This window comes from Ursus americanus, chromosome 13, assembly GCF_024610735.1.
Source record: "Ursus americanus isolate L20-20 chromosome 13, mUrsAme1.1.p, whole genome shotgun sequence".
Lineage (NCBI taxonomy): Eukaryota > Metazoa > Chordata > Mammalia > Carnivora > Ursidae > Ursus > Ursus americanus.
Genome location: NC_142139.1, coordinates 25108428 through 25127020, shown reverse-complemented (window position 1 = coordinate 25127020; position 18593 = coordinate 25108428). Strand labels below are relative to the sequence as shown.

The 18593-nt window shown below is 34.7% G+C and overlaps 1 pseudogene; it reads left to right on the top strand.

The window, feature by feature from the left end:
• The first annotated feature begins 17061 nt into the window (after positions 1-17061).
• Positions 17062-17974, top strand: LOC123793107 (nucleophosmin pseudogene; annotated as a pseudogene).
• The last annotated feature ends 619 nt before the right edge of the window (positions 17975-18593 follow it).

The following is an 18593-nucleotide window of genomic DNA, read 5'->3' as shown; positions in this document are numbered from 1 at the left end:
GGCTATAGCCCTATGTAACACAAATGTTTCAGATTTCCATAACCATATGACTACAAAACAAAACAGAAGAAAGCAAGTTGGACCCCTCACACATACAACCGACTGATAGAGCTCAGCCCCTACGTGTGTGTGCAGATGCAGCTGTGAAAGCATCCAATGAAGTCTCAATACAGCCAAAGACTCATACTGCCCATGCAAACATATCTGACTTAAAATGCCGCTGTCTTTAATATTTTCAATATATGGGCATTGTGTCTTGTGAGCAAAGAACAGAGCCAAGTACAGAAAATTAGATTCAAGAGGTAAAAGATGAGAGAAGACCCCTGAACAGCTCTTTCGGAGTAGGCTTCCACAAACTGGGTGGCACTCTTTGGAGATCAATATAATAGAGGTGGGTGTTTGGAGTTTTCTATCACATTCTTTGTCTAAGTATTCTGTGATAAACAAGCAAACAGAAACATGCAGAACCACCATCTTTGTTTTTGTGCTTCGGGGCCTAGGAGAAGCTTTGATTCTTACACCCTCAGGCAGAAAAGAACGGCTTTAGTGGAACCTAGTGAGACTCAACTCTTCAGTAAAGGATCTAACACACACACACACAAAATCTGTATGAACAATAGAAAAGACAAAAAAATCACATGACAGATGAGACCTGGAAATTTTTCCAAAAGGAAAATTGTGACTTATCATTCAACCATTAACTAAAAAAATTTAATAAGTCCTTCTATCTTTTTGAAATATATTGTTCAGTGAAAGTTTAGATAAAGAACAGTTTATCAGAGTATTGTATAGACCAATTAGGTGATTTTTTTTCTATTAGTGTTTTGTTTTGTTTTGTTTTTTGTTTTGTTTTGTTTTAAGCGTGATCTTTAAAAAGATTCACCAAAAGGCTGAGTAAATTGTGTTTGCCTCTGAGTAACGGAAAAGAGGGGACTGGTAGAAGACATTACTTGCATCATTTCACACCCTACTTTGAACCCTTTTGTAAATTGCAGTTTATACAAAATTTTGCATTTTGTAGCTTGTTTTTATATCATGTATCATAAGTCAAAAAGTCAAATAAGCAAAAGCCTATAAGCAAACAAAGTTTTAAAGCAAAGAAAATTGTATCAAGCACAAGTGGTTAGCACTTAGTCCTAGCATGAAAAAAAAAAGGCCAGCAAAGGCTGGCATTCTGCTGTTTCCACTACTGACAGGTAATCTTAACCATCTACTTAACTCTGACTCATTTTCTTTATCTGAATTCTGGGGTCAGTAATAAGTAAATCAAAATTTTTGAGAAAAAATTTTAAAAAGATGAACTTTGGAAAGTGTTATAAAGCCTAGTACTGAAAGATAGCAATAAGTGGATGCTGTTACATTATTTGTGTTGAAATGTATTTAAAATTAGAAAAGCCGTCTCAGTCATTAATCAAATAAAATAAACAATAACGAAAAACTCGCCAAAGCCAAGTATTCATTCTAAGGAATTTCAAATTTGGTTCTTTCTTTCATTTAGAATAAGACCTAGTTGCAGGTATTCACTATCATAGTGAATAGTTTCAAAAAGGAGCATAGTACGATGGTAAACTTTTGTAAGCAGTAAAATGGTGTCTCATTTGAGAACATATGTAAACTGTGATCAACTTTATGCTATTTGATAAACTATTTATGTTGATATTTATGCACTCGAATTCAGAAGAGAACACAGGAGTTAGTTACTAGTTAGCACCCACAGGTTCTAACATTGGATTTGGCAAATTATATCTGCGCATCTAGCGTTTGCTCTCAAAAAGTCATAATAAGACAACTCACGTTCTGCTTATCTCAGATGTAAGGTGAAAGGAGAAAACAGAAGGACATATGTGAGAATTCCTTGAACACTACCTAAGTAGTAACTATTTTAACCAGCTTATCTGATGAATCAGACGAGTAACAGCAGGATGCTAGAAAGAGATTATTTTTAAACTGCTTGGATTCAAAGGAAGAAAATTGATTGCTTTATTTACTGCAATTCCTTTTTAATCTATATACGTGTATATGGTTTAAACCTAAGCCTCTTATTAATTGAACTAATTCAGGTTGAAAAAATTGTAAGCAATTCATTTAAAGGATTATAATAAATCTCATTGTAAATAAATAACTTGTAGTATATCATTTAACTAAGAGTTGGAAGGTCAGCATTTGACATATTGGAGTATTATTTTCCTAATTAGCAAAATAAATTAAACACATTAAAATATTTGGCAATCTTTTAGTGGTCTTGTGTTTTGAAGTAGAGTAGAAGTAAAATTTAATTTAAACCGGAATATGATGGAATTTAACATTATTAACTTTAATAAATTAATAATTATAGAGAAGACATATGTTTTGAAAAGGACGTTATTAGTTTTACTTTTACAAAATTCAATATTTTCAAAGTTGATGCATAATTCATTTATGCAAACTAGACATATGACATTAGACAGAAGAATTTTTCATTTAAGTATATGATTGGTAAATGATAATATTCTGGTACTCATTATTTTAACATATTAGTTTCTAAACATCTTGAAATAATTTCCTTCAAATTGTAATTCAAAACTTAATATGCTTTGGGTTATATTTTTGCATTATAATACTATCTAAAGTTTGATGATTCGTATGGAAAGCATTAGCTCTTCCTTTAAAAAATAAATGGATTTTCAGCTTAATGAAAATCACAGTTCGAATAATCCGATTTCTATCAGTTTTACTCGGAAGAAATGCTAAATCATTAGAATGTTTTTATTTTTACTGTTATTGATTAGTTTCCAAGTTCTTCTAAGACAGATTTAAGCAGCCAACTTGCTGAATATAATGACAAATTTGGCTTAGGCAGTTAAATATTTAATAAAAAAATCTTGAATGTCCACTTTTTAAATGAACAATCTTATTGAAGAGAATAGCTTTTATATTACCATAGAGACAACTTAGCATTTGATGAAATTATGCTTAACATTTGTTTCTGGATATTCTATATATTCAAATTGTCTTGCTCTAAAACACTAAAGAAAATATTTGAAAATTCAAAATACCTGGAATATTTAATTAATGATTCTTGGCACATTTTATTAAAATATGAATAAATTAATAAACAATGAAATAGAATTATGTTGAGAAATTGATTTAAAGGGGCCATATTTGCATATTCTCTTGTCTATTATTACGTTTTCACCTCCTCACTGGATGAGTAAACTGTCAGTTCCCTCATTTTCCAGTTGTAATAGTTGCCTCTTACAAGGCAATTGAGTGGTGTTTTAGGAAGAGCCTTAACAAATAGTGATTTTTTTATAAGTATCTAACAAGCAGTAGTCATTCAATATATAAAGAATGAGAAAGGAAACTACAAAAACATGGCCAAGAATATCGTTGGCATCCAATAATGACTTTACAGTGAAATTTTAAAGAACATGGAGTCAGATTTTTCTCCATTTCCATATTTACCTTGGAGGCGAAGATTGAGAAAAAAATTGTGCATGCTATCTTATTATTTGTATTACTTCATTTTGGCTCTGTGGATTCTTTTCACAACATGGAGTAATATGGCAGATGTGTCGGAGAAGGGTGTTTTTCTTTTCATAAAGCATAATTTTGCTTTATGCATCAATGTTGGCACCATATCGCCACAGAAAGTGTAGAGGCATAGAAGACATGTAGAGAGATAGTCACAGAAAGTGAAAGAACTCAGACTCCTAGTGATGTCTCAATTTGTAAAGAAGTCAACCATGACTTACTTTTATTTGTAAAGTGAGTTTCTGGCTAATAGTAATCTACCCATAAAAACTTGTTAAAATATCAATTTTATTTATTCTTTAATACAAATATATTCACTGAATATTTACTATGGGCTATCTACAAATTTTGAATCTGTGTAGAATAAAATGATAAGTTGTATGTTAATTCAACATTTACTCTATTAATTAAATGCCTAACATAATCCAGGTATTATTCTTATCACTGAAATGTAACAGTTATTAAAATGGCCAGCCATTTCTTTTTTCAAGAAGGTTACAGTGAAGTAAAGAGGGAAACCATAAAAGAGAATAGGTGTAACATACAGTATGTTAAATGGTGACAGGTACCAGGGAACAATAATAAAGGGAAGGAGGATGGAATTGCAGCAAAGTGGTTTTGGAAATTTAAACAGGGATGTCAAAGTAATGAAAGATAGTGAGAAAGTGACTCATGCAGGTAAACCGTGAAAAGGCATTTTAGGAAGAGAGAACAAAAAAATGCAAAGACCACTTAAGATCTGAATGTACCCTGCGCACTCTTATTTGAGGAAGAGCTAGAGTTTCCAGTGAGGAAAATGAGGAGAGTAATAGTTTGTGAGTGCCTAGATAGAAAGGATGCGAGATTGTGTATACCTTTATAAGCCTCGCCATGCAAGATAATGGCTTTCACTTAGACAGATGCAGGGTGCCACTGGAGGGAGGAGGAGAGCAGGAGAACATACTCTGTTCAATGTTTTTTCAGGATCATTGTGATTGTTTTGTATTGAATAGATTAAAGGGGAATTAAACAAAGTAAAAGGAAAACGACTTCTGAGATTTGCAGCAATCTTAGTGAAAGGTGACTTGGGCCAAGGTGTCTTGAGATGCAGGTAGGAGGGCTTATGGGTACAGGCAAAAGAAAACGAGTGAGGAAATGACCTAACAATTGGAGGAATAGAGAAAACACTAAACCGTGGAAGACATTGGGGGTAGGAGGTATTTTGTTTATGTGTTTGTTTGTTGTAAGAGAGGGTTTTTGACAAATGCCATACGCTTATTAGATATCCAAGTGAGTTATTAGCTGAATGTATGATTTCTGAAGTCAGCAGAGGGGTTCTGCTAAAAATATAAATTTAGGGATTATCAGCATGCTGATGGTATTTGCATCCAGGTTACTGGAGGGGATGATCAAGAAAGAAACTCTATGTGGGAAAGATATGTGGACCAGGATTTGAGGCCTTAGTTACACCAACGTTAAGATTAGGAAAGGTAACACCCTAGCAGCCGGAGATAGAGCAGCCAGTGATGCCCTGGAAAAAATCCTTTAAGTCAAGTTGAAGAATTTTTCAAGGGAAGAGAAGAGACAGTTGTGTCAAATGCTGCTAATAGGTCAAATAAGATGAGGTCTGAGACTGGATTTAGCAGCAGGGAGGTAATTGGTGAACTTGACAATGGAGGTTTCACTGGATTAGTAGCCAAAGCCTGACGAAATATTTTCAAAAGAAAATGGGAGAGGAATTTGAGACAGAGAGGGAAAAAAGCTTTCAGTTCAGTTGCAAAGGAGAGAAATGCAGTGATAGCTGTAAGGAGAGTCAAGGGGGATTTTTTTCCCCCTTAAGATCGGAGGAATAATGCCATGTCTGCATGCTAATAGGAAAATCTGAGTAGAGGAATTCTTGGAACCTGGCCTATTTGTTAAATCCCAATGTAAGACCTGGGGGTCCTGGCGGGGGCTCCCCTGGTTCTGGGCTGATCAGGGCTCCAGTAGTAGTGACTACTGCCACCATCAGGTCGCGGGGAGGAGTTGCAGTAGCCCAGCCGGGTGGAGGCAGTGGGCTGGAGGGCCGTGGGAGGGCCAATCCCGCCGGCTTCTCCTTGCCTCTTGGCCAGAACTGGAGAAAATGTTCCTGCCTGCCGCCACTCCAGGGTCCGCTTTTCATTTTTGCTGCAGCACCTGGAGGAGGTCTCTTAGATGCTGACAACCCAAGTGCTCACAGTGGCCCAGCTTTGTTGCCCCAGGCCTCTTCCTGAACCTCCGCAGCTCAGCTACTTCAGCTCAGGTCCAGGACAGCTAGGAACTGAGAGAGGCAGGGGGACAAAACGAATAAATCTTCCGCTTGTCCCAGGAGACACAATACTGGGAGTATATTTTACACAGTTCTTCCACCATCGATGGGGGACATGGAGTCTAGCCGTCCACAGGAATTAAATCTATAAAGAATTTGCCTTTTCCATCCCCTAGCTCCCTTCTCTCCCTGCTCCCTCTTTCCCTGCTCCCTGGGTTCACTTACCCCAAGAAGTACAGGCACGCAGGCTTTTGTCCTGGCTGTGTTTTGTGAGGAACTCAAATTAGACAAAGTCCAAGAATTTTAATCCTAACATTATTTATTATGTTAAAAATAAAGCCAGCATTTAAAACAGTGCCCGAGTAAACATTATTAAATGTTAGGTAGTCATTAAAATATTTTTTGAAGAAAATACAAGATGTCATAAAAAGCTAAATCTGGGGGTGTATATGTGGTTGTGTTTTACAGTATTAATTCTTTTCTTTAATTAAAAACAGTTTCTTAAGTAATTTATGCCATCTTTATAAACATGAAAATACAATAAATATTAGTTATTAAGATAAATGCCATCAACAAAGCATAAAATACAGGGAGAAAGTCTGTGTATTCTTTTCCTTGCCTGCAGGCAAATTGCACAAATGATTGGGTTTTAACTAGTTCAAAAGGTAGAGTGAAAAGAATAAATATATTTTAAGGAACTGGAATGTAGCAAACAATGTGCCAAAAGAAAAAAACAAACAAACAAAGTATAACAGCTTTAAAACTTTTCTTATTTTTATTTATGCAATTATATTTGTACTGTGTAATGACCAATATTATTGAAAGTAAATACCACACATTTATAGAGGTGTGTGGTAAGACTGTCTTTTTTCATGCAGCATGCATTCTTACAGTCTTTTTATGTGTTTCATTTAGTTCACTGAACACACATCCACATTTGTTTAATCATACTGATGTCTTTATACTTTTTTCCTTCTGAGTTGATGGCTAATTTAGAGGCTATCCATGGACCTAAATCACTTACACTGTTTCATTCCTTGTTTATTATCTAGTCCTTATCTATGCCATACATCAAAATTAATGTTTTTATGAGGGTTTTAGTGCATTACTGGAATCATGACATGTTAATAAAAATTACAGCATTTTATTTTATTATTTAAATGGGTAATCTCCTACCAACATGTTGCCAGAGAAATCCTTACAGCCTATTATGTTAATAACTCAAGGGTATATAAAATCCTCAACTGAAAGTAATGGACTATAACCTAGAATAAATAAATAATAGATTGCAGAGAATATTTAATTATCTTATTTCAGTGATCAATAAGATGATTTTATTGTCCTTATAGGAGCTTCATATCCTTGAGATTTAGTAGATTACATTATGTATTTAATATTATAATTATAGTATTATATTATAATATATTATATTTTATATTATCTATAAAATATAAAATACACTTATATTATTTATAAATATAACAAATTATACTTATATAATTTGTTACTATAAAAATATAATTATATATAATATATTATAATACTATAATTATAACATTTATCATGACTCCATGAATATTTGAAATTTCTATGATATTACATGAACTTTGAGTCTACTTATATATCCCATGTAAAACTTAATAGTGAATTATGTTTGAAAATTAGACTAAAGAATATTATTAAAGAACTTTATTAAATAATGAGTGCATTAATTTTGTGTTGTTATTCTTTTATTCTGCATGTATGTGCTACATATTTTGTATGTGCCAGGCACTGTTTTGTGCACCAGATTGGAGGAGAAAACAAAACAGGCCAAAGTTACTGCTTTCAATCTAGTGAAAGGAGACAATCTAGAAATTAGAATTAGAAAACTATAGGACATCAAATGGAGATCACTGCCAGGGAGAACCGAAAGGGAAGGGGATGAGGATGAGGGTGGGAGTAGCACCACAATTTTAAAGAGAGTGGAAAGGGAGTCTTCGCTGACAGCAACCCAGGCAGAGGGAAGAGGGAACAGAGCCAGTGCTGAGAAAGAATATTTCAAAGAGAGTACAAAAGCCCTGAGTTGAGGCAGGAGATGATTTGGAGTGCTTGAGGATTAAACAGAAGCTTTGTGATTTTGGAACGGACTCAGTGAGGGAGAGGAGGGACTCTCTGAAGACAGACTGACAGATGTTGTAAGATTCTGTAGGCCACTACAATGAGTGGCCTGCCCTGGACCTTCAATTCTTATTTTATCAGAGTCCTAAAACCGCAAGATCATCCTCTGTATTTCCAAAATAAAGGCTTGGAGTCTCTATCACTTAAGCAGAGCATTCTTTATGAAAACTCAAGAATCTCCATTAAATTACATGATTCATGCTACCATGATCATACAGACCCATGAGTATCCCAAAGGAATGCCAGGATCTATAATTACTTTGAGTTTCTTGATCCAAACCATCTGTCAGCATGTGGAAATTGGGTTTGTCTCTTTATCCAGACATTTAAAGCATTAGTAAATTTAATGGATTCATATAATTTCAAATCATTTTCATTATATTGAAGACAGAGCTTTTACTTAAACTATTAACTTTGACAATAGCAATCTAAAGACTCGCACAAATTATAAATTTGCTAAACCATGTTCACTCATTGCAGATCCCAGCAGGAGATATACATTTAGCATGTTATATTAAAAACAGGGACAAGGAGGCTGGCATTGCAAATGTGGATTTATTTAATTTGTTGTTAATAATCATTATTCAATTTTTATGTTAATATTTGCAAATATAATGCAACTTACATAAATAATGGCTATTATATAACATCTGTTATATGTACTGCACTGTACAAAGCATTTTACATTTGCTACCTCCTTTTTGAATTGTAATATTAAGTATATTTTAAATAAATATTTTCTGTTAAAACAGCTTTAGATTTACAGAAAAAATTCCATAGTACAGAGAATTCTCATATGTCCCACAGTTTCTAATATTATTAACATCTTATATAAATTACGATAATTTGTTACTATTAATAAGCTAATGTTAATATATCATATTAACTTAAGTCCTTATTTTATTTAGATTTCCTTAGTTTTATCTACTGTTCTTTTGTGTTCCCGGATTATGTGTAGGACATCACATTACACTGAGTTACAGATCTCCTTAGGCTCCTTTTTGCTGTGACAGTATCTCAGACTTTTCTTATTTTTCATGACCTTGAGGTGCTTTCATTCTTGTGGTACTGAGAGTTAGGATTTTAGTTTATCTTTTTTGGGGGGGACACCATTCAATCCATAACAGTGCCCTTGATATGATGTGATAAAAATAACATGTTGCTTCTGTGGTCTTTCTCCTAAAAAAAACATAATCCCATTCTAATCATGAAAAAAAAAAAAAAATCAGACAAATCCCAGCTAAGGGACAATACGTGTATGTAGTGATGTAAGCTGTGGATATGTAGCCATTTTATGAAAAGTTTTAAGTGTTATCATAGCTCTCAATCACTTACAAGTCCCTTTATTTTTTTCTTCTTTGTCAAGCTTCATCTTCCTCCATTAAGAATCTCTGACATCTATACTTTAGTTCCAAGCTTATTTTTAAGTTTCTGCTTCAGAAGATTCTACTATCTTTTCTATGGAATTCAAAAATAATTTCTTAACTAGCTTGCTGTTCTTATGTTCCATGTCCACTGATATTGGACGTATATTCCTAAAATACAGCAATGATCATCCAACACCTTTGTGGAAAAATATTCCCTGCCTTTCCATCACCAATCAAAATTCTACTCCCACTCAAGGTTTATATGATCTAATTGCATACAGAATTCCTAGTATCACCTCACTATTCTCTTTCCCAATTCTCAAATTTTAGCAAGTAGAATTTTCATCAGTGTACGTATATACACCAAGTTATGTATCTTATTCATATTGTTCCCACTATCCAGAATACACACAGCCCACAGCCAAATGTCTGAGTCATATTTATCTTTTCTGGACAAGAACAAATGTAGTTTACTTGATAAAACCTCTCCTAATCTTTGCAGTTAGAAGTAATCTCTGGTCTCTGAACCCCCCATGACATTTGAGTTTTCTCCTTTTACACACCACTCTTGATCTCATCCATGCATCTATGATTATTGAAAGCAGGATACATATCTTAGCACTTTTTAAAATCCTCCACTGCGCCTAACACAATATCACCCATATTTAGTTTTATATTTATCATGAATTCATGTGGCATAAGTCAAAAAAAGAGATATTTTTAATCTTCTGCTACATTGACAAAATTTACAAACCTTTCTTTTCCCCCCAGTTACATCCAATTATGCAATAATTTATTCAGTATCTCCTCCATATTCAGGTCTCCATCTTCAACAAACCATTTAATGGAGTTTTTCTAGCTCAGGCTAATTTATAAAATCAGATGTTATTTTAGCCCTGTCTCCTTCTTCCCATTATTCTCATATTTTATTCTGTATTTGCAGGAGTTGTTTTTCTCTAAGTACATAATCATATCATTAATTTGCATATGAATGTTGCACTTTCAAAGTTAAGGAAAGAGAATCTCTCCAAGAAGCCGAAGCTAAAGAAAAAGTCTTTAAACCTAGGGAAATACTTATAAAGGAAAATGATAGCTTTCTTTAGAGGCCCATTCTCTAAATTAGCCAGTGACATTTTTAAGCATCAGGGAAAATTTTAGTTTCCTGCTAAGAAATGATATAGGGGCTCAGTCAGTTAAGCATCTTACTCTTGATTTCAGCTCAGGTCATGATCTGAGGGTTCTGGGGTCCAGCTCTGTGTTGGGCTCTACACTCAGCAGGGAGTCTGCTTAAGATTCTCTCTCTCTCCCTTTGCCCCTCTCCCCTGCTCTCTCTCTAAAATAAGTAAATCTTAAAAAAAAATGAAATGATATGAAGACCAACAAATAATTGAGAGCAACAATGGGGAAAGAAGCAACTTGAAATCTAGAACTAAAATGGAAAAGCTAAATATGAAAATGCCCTCTCAAAAATAAACGAGACAACAACAGAGCTTAATATCACCATTAGTAAAATTCATATGGCTATTGCCGATTTTTTTCAAGATTGGTCAATACTTTCTAATATTTGCTTGTCTAAATAAGTAAGTATTTTTCTAGGACCATATTTCTTTTTGATAACTCTTCCTTTAAGGACTATAATCAGTAGTTATTTTCAAGGACATTTTGACAGGACGTGCTGATGAATCACATAGGCAACAGAATTTGCATTGAGTACTTAATGTACCCCTGGTGCTGTTCTACACATATTAGATACTGTGTTGATAAGTCACTGCTGTTCCCTCATTCTGTCAACGACTTAATAAATGGACAAATCATAAATAAGTTAATACATAGGCTTTAAAATAATCTTGAATAGTAATAATTCTTATAAAGTAAGATAATATGTGAGGGTGTGGCTGAGGGTGGGAGGGCCTGCATGTGTGTGTGTGTGTATGTGTGTGCATGCATGTGTGTGTGTGTGTGTTTAATTGGAAAGTCAAGAAAAGTTTCTTTGATATATACCATTTGAATAGGAAGCTTGAGTGAAGTGAAAGGGTGGGTTCTCTGCATTCTTAGCGTGGGTACTATCCTTCTCCATTTGGGTTTTTGCAAACTGAAAACAGTGTAATTGTTTAAAGAAAATTAAAAGTATTTGAGCAGGATAAGGCTTTGAGATACTATAATTCTATTTTGTTGCATACCTTGTAAAGTTTATAGCTTAATCCAGAACTTTGGTATCTTTTTGCATCTATAGGCACACCTGATTGCTTAAGAGGTACAGGGTATTGTGAGCTTTTGATAGAAGAAACTCCTTTGGAGTTTCAGGGTGGTGGTTAATTTTATGTGTCAAATTGAGGGGGGAACAAGATGCCCAGATGTTTGGTTAAACATTATTTCATTGTGTCTGCAGGGATGTTTCTGGAAAATATTAGCATTTGAATTGGCCAATTGAGTACGCAAATGGCTCTTCCCAGTGTTCACATCATCCAATCCACTGAGGGTCTAAATAAAACAAAATGGTAGAGAAAGATTGAATTCATTCTCTGCCTGAATGTTTGAGCTGAACCATCAATCTTCTGCCCTCAAACTGGGAATTACACTTACATATACAACTTATGCTATCCTGGTTGTCGGGCCTTTGGACCCAGACAGTAATCTACACGATTGGCTGTTAGGCTCCCAGTTCTTTGAACTACACCACAGCTTTCCTGAGTCTTTAGTTTGTAGGCAGGAGATGGTGGAACTTTCTAGCCCCTATGATTATGTGAGGTAATACTTTATAATAAAACTTTATGTATATAATTTCTTGTTCATATTGTTTCTCTGGAGAATCCTGAATACAGAATACATTCTGTTTCTGCTGTGATAAATAAAAATAAAACCCACTTTAGCCTAAAAGAAACCTCAGGTAGTTGTTTCTTAAATGAAACACAGATATGACCAGAATTTCATTTTAGGATGGCATTTATTTTTGTAGACATAGTATCACTTTAATAACAGTTTAGTAGGAGAAATGCTAACATTACATAGAATATATACATACAAAAACTTTATAACTGGGGAAAATCTTGCATTTATTCATATCACAATAAATGTTTGCATTTGAGCTTTTTCAGGCACCCCTAATTAATATTTGTTTAAACTCAGAGTGTATTTTCCTATTTTCATTGTCTGTTAATCATTAAGTGGTAAGCATCTTTTGTGTATATTAAGACATTTTTACCTTAAATATATGAACCAGAGTAATAGTGGTTAACAATTAAAGAAGTAGTAATGACAGTCGTTCTATGAGGGGAGAAAATTCCAAATTTTCCAAGATATTTGGCAATTTCTTTGTTTATAATGCATTGTCTGGCATGTGACTTTTAATAAATTATAATTAGATTCAGATTTTCATTTTAAGATTATCAAAATATGTTCTTTTAGAAGGTATTTTAATGTTTTGTTATCAAGAATTAAGGTTGAACATTTAAATTAAACTTCAATTTTATTGTGTTACCTATGCAAGTCAAGTACAATGACAATCAGTGGGAGAGATCCATTCTTGTACTGCTAACTTCGTTCTGGTACAGACAGTGTGAATGCCACAGTTTATTACACACAAATAAACTACTTAAATTTGAAGTGTACACACAAGAATTTTTCATTATGGCTGTTTAATAATTTATTAGGAAGAAGTCCTGTACAGCTTGCTTGGATCTTTGTGTACATTTTCCAACAACCTAGGATTCCCGTGCCATTCAAACAGCACAATTTAACTCTCACACACTGAATGAATACTAGAGTCAGCCTAGTTGACTTTTGCTATTGTTTCATAATGCCACATGACGCATGTACCAAACTTTGGTAATCTGGTTTCTCTGATTTAAAGATTTCTTGCTGGTTTCATCCTAGTCAGGCCACATCGTTCTTCAAAGACCACAGTCATTCTCTCGGTGCTGAGGTCTGACATTTGTCTTTGATATTGTAGTCATTATATTCTGCCTTCAGATTCACATATATTTATCCTTTCTGGCTGCTAGCAATAGGATTTGTTCCAGCAACTTCTACCTGAGAGACCCATAAATGCTCTCCCACAAATCTTCCCCATTCCCCAGACAGGTCAAGCTGTTTATCTATTTCAAATCTTAAAATAAGAAGCGTTTAATACCTTCCCTTCTCCAGGGACTCATCCTCTGCAGGGGGCACCACTCAGTGATTTGTGTGGATCCAAACTTGGCCTGCTGTGGTAGCCTTCATGAAGGAACTTGAATGGAACTTCCCTCACTTCCTCTTCTCATGGAGGGCACTCTTGGTGATTCCAAGATGACTTTCAGTTTATGTATGCATCCTTATTAACCACTTTCATTAAAGAAAAGGAACTGCAAACCCACACAGGTGTAACTTTGCCAGAATACACCCTCTAGTAGTTTCCTCACAGTAATCCTCTGCCATGTGCCTGGCAAATTTATTTTGGCACCAATTACAAGATATCTTGATTTCAGAAAAATAAAATGTAAGAAATATGCTACTTTGACTTTGGCAACGTATTATGTAGAGTCACAACTTTCACATTATGTCCTCAAGCTGAATTTAGAGCTGGAGAATTATGCTGTGACAGAAACTGAATGGGGGAAAATAAGAGATAAATGGTAATCTTGATTAGCATGTTCAACTCTGCTTACTCCTTAAGGGAAAGTGACGCTGCTATCTACCCATCTATTCAAGCCAGGAAACTCTGTATCATCAGACTTCTGCTTTCTCATTTTTTCCTGTCTCCCACATATAATCCATCACCAGATTGTGTCAGGTCTGCTTCTAAATATGATTCACATCAGTCTATTTCATTTCCATTTCCACTGATGTACTTCAGTCCATGCCACCAGCATCTCTGGCTTGAATTACTCTAATAGCCTCCAACTAGAGTCTCTGCCTCCAGTCGTGTTTACAAATCAAATCCATTTTCCACACTGTAGCCAAAATATTATTTTTAAAGTACAAATCTGATCATGTCACATCTCTGGTAAACTGTATTATTGGCTCCCCAATGTTTCCAGAGTGAAACTCTTTATGGCTTACTAGACTTTTCATGTGGGCCCTATTTACCTTCCCAGCTTCAGTTTTTAGTCTTATTCTTCCCAAACCCAGTGATACAATAAACTGAACTTGCCTTCAGGAAATTTAACGCACTGTTCACTTTGAATGGAATGTTCTTCTGCCTTCTCACTCTGTGAAGACCCAACTGCTCCTTTTAACCCTCAACTTAGATGCCACTGTTACAGAAAAGTCTTATCTGCCTCCTGAATTTGTTCCTGTAGATGTGCCTAATATAACATTTATCATTCTGTATTGGGATTGCTGGTGTTACTAACCTATTTTTATTTGTAGACAATCTGGTGTCTCAGGTTGAAGGCAGTGGAAAGATGTATTGTATGGTCCCAAATTTATTTTAAATATTCTGCATTTCAATGTTATTAGATAGAGTATAGAATTGCCAATTTTCCAGTCTTCATTATTGTCTTTTTTTTCTACACCTGCTCTATACATTGTAAGGAACCCTGCATTTCTTCTGGGGATATTTAATTTTGTGACTTCTGTATGCCGTGTTAATTCTTTGGTGCCTTCCTTTGTTTAGAGTTATATCTCCTAAAATTTGCATAATGGCTGAGTGTGTCTCAAAACACATTACATGAATCCTATCATCAGTGTGAGTTATACACAACTTATTCACAGTATCTGTGGCTTATTGCCAAATAAATAAGCCTATCTGAAGTTGTTAGACCTACGTGTGCTGTTTAAATTTTCATTGTGGATATAAAGTGAATTCCTTAACCAATAATTATAAGTTATAGCATTGCCCACACAAATAGTTTACAATAGACAGTCTTTATGTTATTATGGGTGGGGAAAAAAGGAGTTTCAAAATTTATAAATATCCTTATGAAGTTTTTTTTTTAAGATTTTATTTATTTATTTGACAGAGAGAGAGAGAGTGAACACAAGCAGGGGGGTGGCAGGCAGAGGGAGAGGGAGAAGCAGGCTCCTCACAGAGCAGGGGGAGCCAGATGTGGGACTTGATCCCAGGACCCCAGAATCATGACCTGAGCCAAAGACAGTCACTTAACCAATTGAGCCACCCAGGCACCCATGAAAATCTTGAGAATATAAAGTAATGCAATAGGTTTTTTCCTCCTGAAACTTGCTTAACAATGCCTATAACCTCAAATAAAACAAAAATATTCCATAAAATTTAAACTATATTTTGTGGCCAACCATGTTGCTGATTATATAAATGAGCTGCAATAACATTGGATCAAAACAGCTTAAATTCAGAATGATGTTTGCTTTTCAGAAGAATAGTGTTTATAAAGGCTAGAATTTCAATGATTTACATGAAATAAATCAAAGTACTATGAACAATGCTACTTTATAATTCTTTGAACAATTTCTTATAAAAAAGCATATAGTTAACAAGTTTAACTTTTAAAATCTAATTTTTTAGCTTTTTGCCTGCTGTATTAGATTAGTGTTCTGCAATAACTCATGTCCACCTAGTATTTCTGAATGTGACTTTATTTAGAAATAGCATCTTTGAAGATGTAATTTTTAAAGGATTTTAGGATGAAATCATCCTGGATTTAAGATGGACCCTAAATCCAGTGATTGGTATCCTTTAATGAAAAGAGAAAAGGCACCCAGACACACATAGAAAAGAAGGCCATAGGATGGTAGGGGCACAGATTTGTAAAGCTAAGGAATTCTAAGAGCTACCAAAAACTAGAGAAGACAAGGAAGAATTCTCCCCTAGATCCTTTGGAGTTAGTGTGGCTGCTGACACCTCATTTTGTACTTATGGCTTCCAGAATTAAAAAGGAATAAATTTCTGTTGCTTTAAACCATCAAACAATGGTAATTATTGTGGTAGTCCTAAGAAACTAATATACCTATCAAGCACATAATCCTTTGAGGATATGTTTTATCTACATTAATTTTCCTATAATTTTGAACTTTTCTATTGAAAATCATTCCACGCTTTTGAAGGTTTTCAGAGTTCAAACATTTCTATCTACAGTTTTCCAATACAATGTTCAACTACATTTTTTAAAACAATGGCAGCATTTGACTTTCATCTTTACTAAATAAATAGTACCATGAGAAAAATGTATACAGTTTTTAAACAACCATATATTATTTCCATTACCAGAAAAGTGGAGAAATTTTAAATACAACTAAAAACATTGTTCATTCAACTACAGTGAAAATCTGGTTTATTTCTTTATTTTTTTCTTACAGTCTATTTAAATATGGCATCATGTACAAAAAAGAGGTCATGTTAACACACACTAAGATGGTTACCATCTGCAAACAGGAGAAAGGGCCCTCACCAAAGCATTGAATTGGCCAGCACCTTGATCTTGGACTTACCGACCTCCAGAACAATGGGAAATAAATGTTTTAACAGCAGCCCAAACTGACTATGATAGTACTCTAATAATTTTAATTATTTCAGGCACAGATATCCAGCACAAATATCTGTTTTAAGTGTAGTACTATGTTTAAGAGAATGAGTTATGGTGCCTACACTCAAACATTAGCATGCATTAGAATTACCAGAGGACTTTCAAAAACAGATTGCTGGACTTGCCTCCAAGTTTCTTATTTAGTAGATTTTTGGTTGGGGTTCAAAAATTTGCTTCTTGAACCCTGGTGTGATGCTGTCCTACACAGCTGTTCTGGAGAACAGTAGTAGTTTATTTCTGTTTGCCTTCTTTCCCACCCAAGTTGTGCCACCACCCCATGGAAGATTGGATGGACATGGACCTGAGCCCCCTGAGGTCTCAGAACTATCTTTTCAGTTGTGAACTAAAGGCTGAGAGAGATTATCACTTTAAGGTGGATATCAAGGAAAATGAGCATCAGTTATCTTTAAGAAAGGTCAGTTTAGGGCAGGTGCAAAGGATGAATTGCACATTGTTGAAGCAGAGGAAATGAATTACGAAGGCAGTCCAATTAAAGTCACACTGGCAACTTTGGGAATGTCAGTACAGCCAACAGCTTCCCTTGGGGGCTTTGAAATAACACCATCTGTGGTCTTACATTGAAATGTGGTTCATGGTCTGTACATATTTGTGGACAGCAGTTAGTAAATATGGAGGAAAACATAGAGTCAGAGGATACAGAGGAAGGGGATATGAAACCCTTTAGTATATCTGGAAAAGCACTCTGCTCCTGGAAGTGGTAACAAGTTTCCACAGAAAAAGTAAAACTTGCTGCCGATGAAGATGATGATGAAGATGACGATGATGATTTGGATGATGAGGAAGCTGAAGAAAAGGCTCCAGTAAAGAAACCTGTATGAGATTCTCCAGCCAAAAGTGCACAAAAAACAAACCAGAGTGGAAGACTCATCAACACCAAGATCAAAAGGTCAAGAATCTTAAAAAAAAAAAAAAAAAGCAGGAAAAAATAACCAAAACAATGAAAGGACCTAGTCCTGTAGAGGACATTAAAGCAAAAATGCAAACAAGCATAGAAAAATCTGCCTTTCTTCCCAAAGTGGAAGCCAAGCTCATCAGTTATGTGAAGAATTACTTCCAGATGATTGACCGAGAGGCTATTCAAGGTCTCTGGCAATGGAGCAAGTGTTTTAAGAAATAGTTTAAACAAGTTGCTAAAATTTTCCATCTTATTTCATTTCTGTAACAGTTGATATCTGGCTGTCCTTTCTATAATACAGAGTGAGAACTTCTGTACTGTGTCTGATAAATGTTGTCCAGGTTCCATTGCCAAGAATGTGTTTACCAAATTGCCTGTTTCATTTTTAAAGATAGAATTCCACCCTTTGCTTGGTTTTAAGTATATATGGAATGTTATGATAGGACATAGTAGTAGTGGTGGTCCAACAAATGGAAATGGTGGGGACATGAAAATATACATGTGAAATAAGCTCAATGTTTTAATAAGGTGAAAAAAGAATCTGCTTCTCTGAAAGTTTTCTGGTGTTGTCAGTTTCTGGTGTTGTAGGTCTGAGGACCAGTCATTGGCAACTAATGAATATAACACAAAGAAGCCTAAGAATGAATTCTTTTTCCCAATAACTCTGAAGTAAATTTTATCAATTTCCTTATCTGTGAGAATAAGAAGATTAGAAGTTATCATATATTATTGTTATGTTAAATAAAACAATACACATAAAGCACATATTATAATGCTTAATACATGATAAGTGTTTAAAAGAATATTGATAATATTCTAGTCATCAAGTTACTTCTCCCACAACTGGTCAACCCTGAAGCTCTGGAATTCTAACTATATACTTCAAAGTAGTT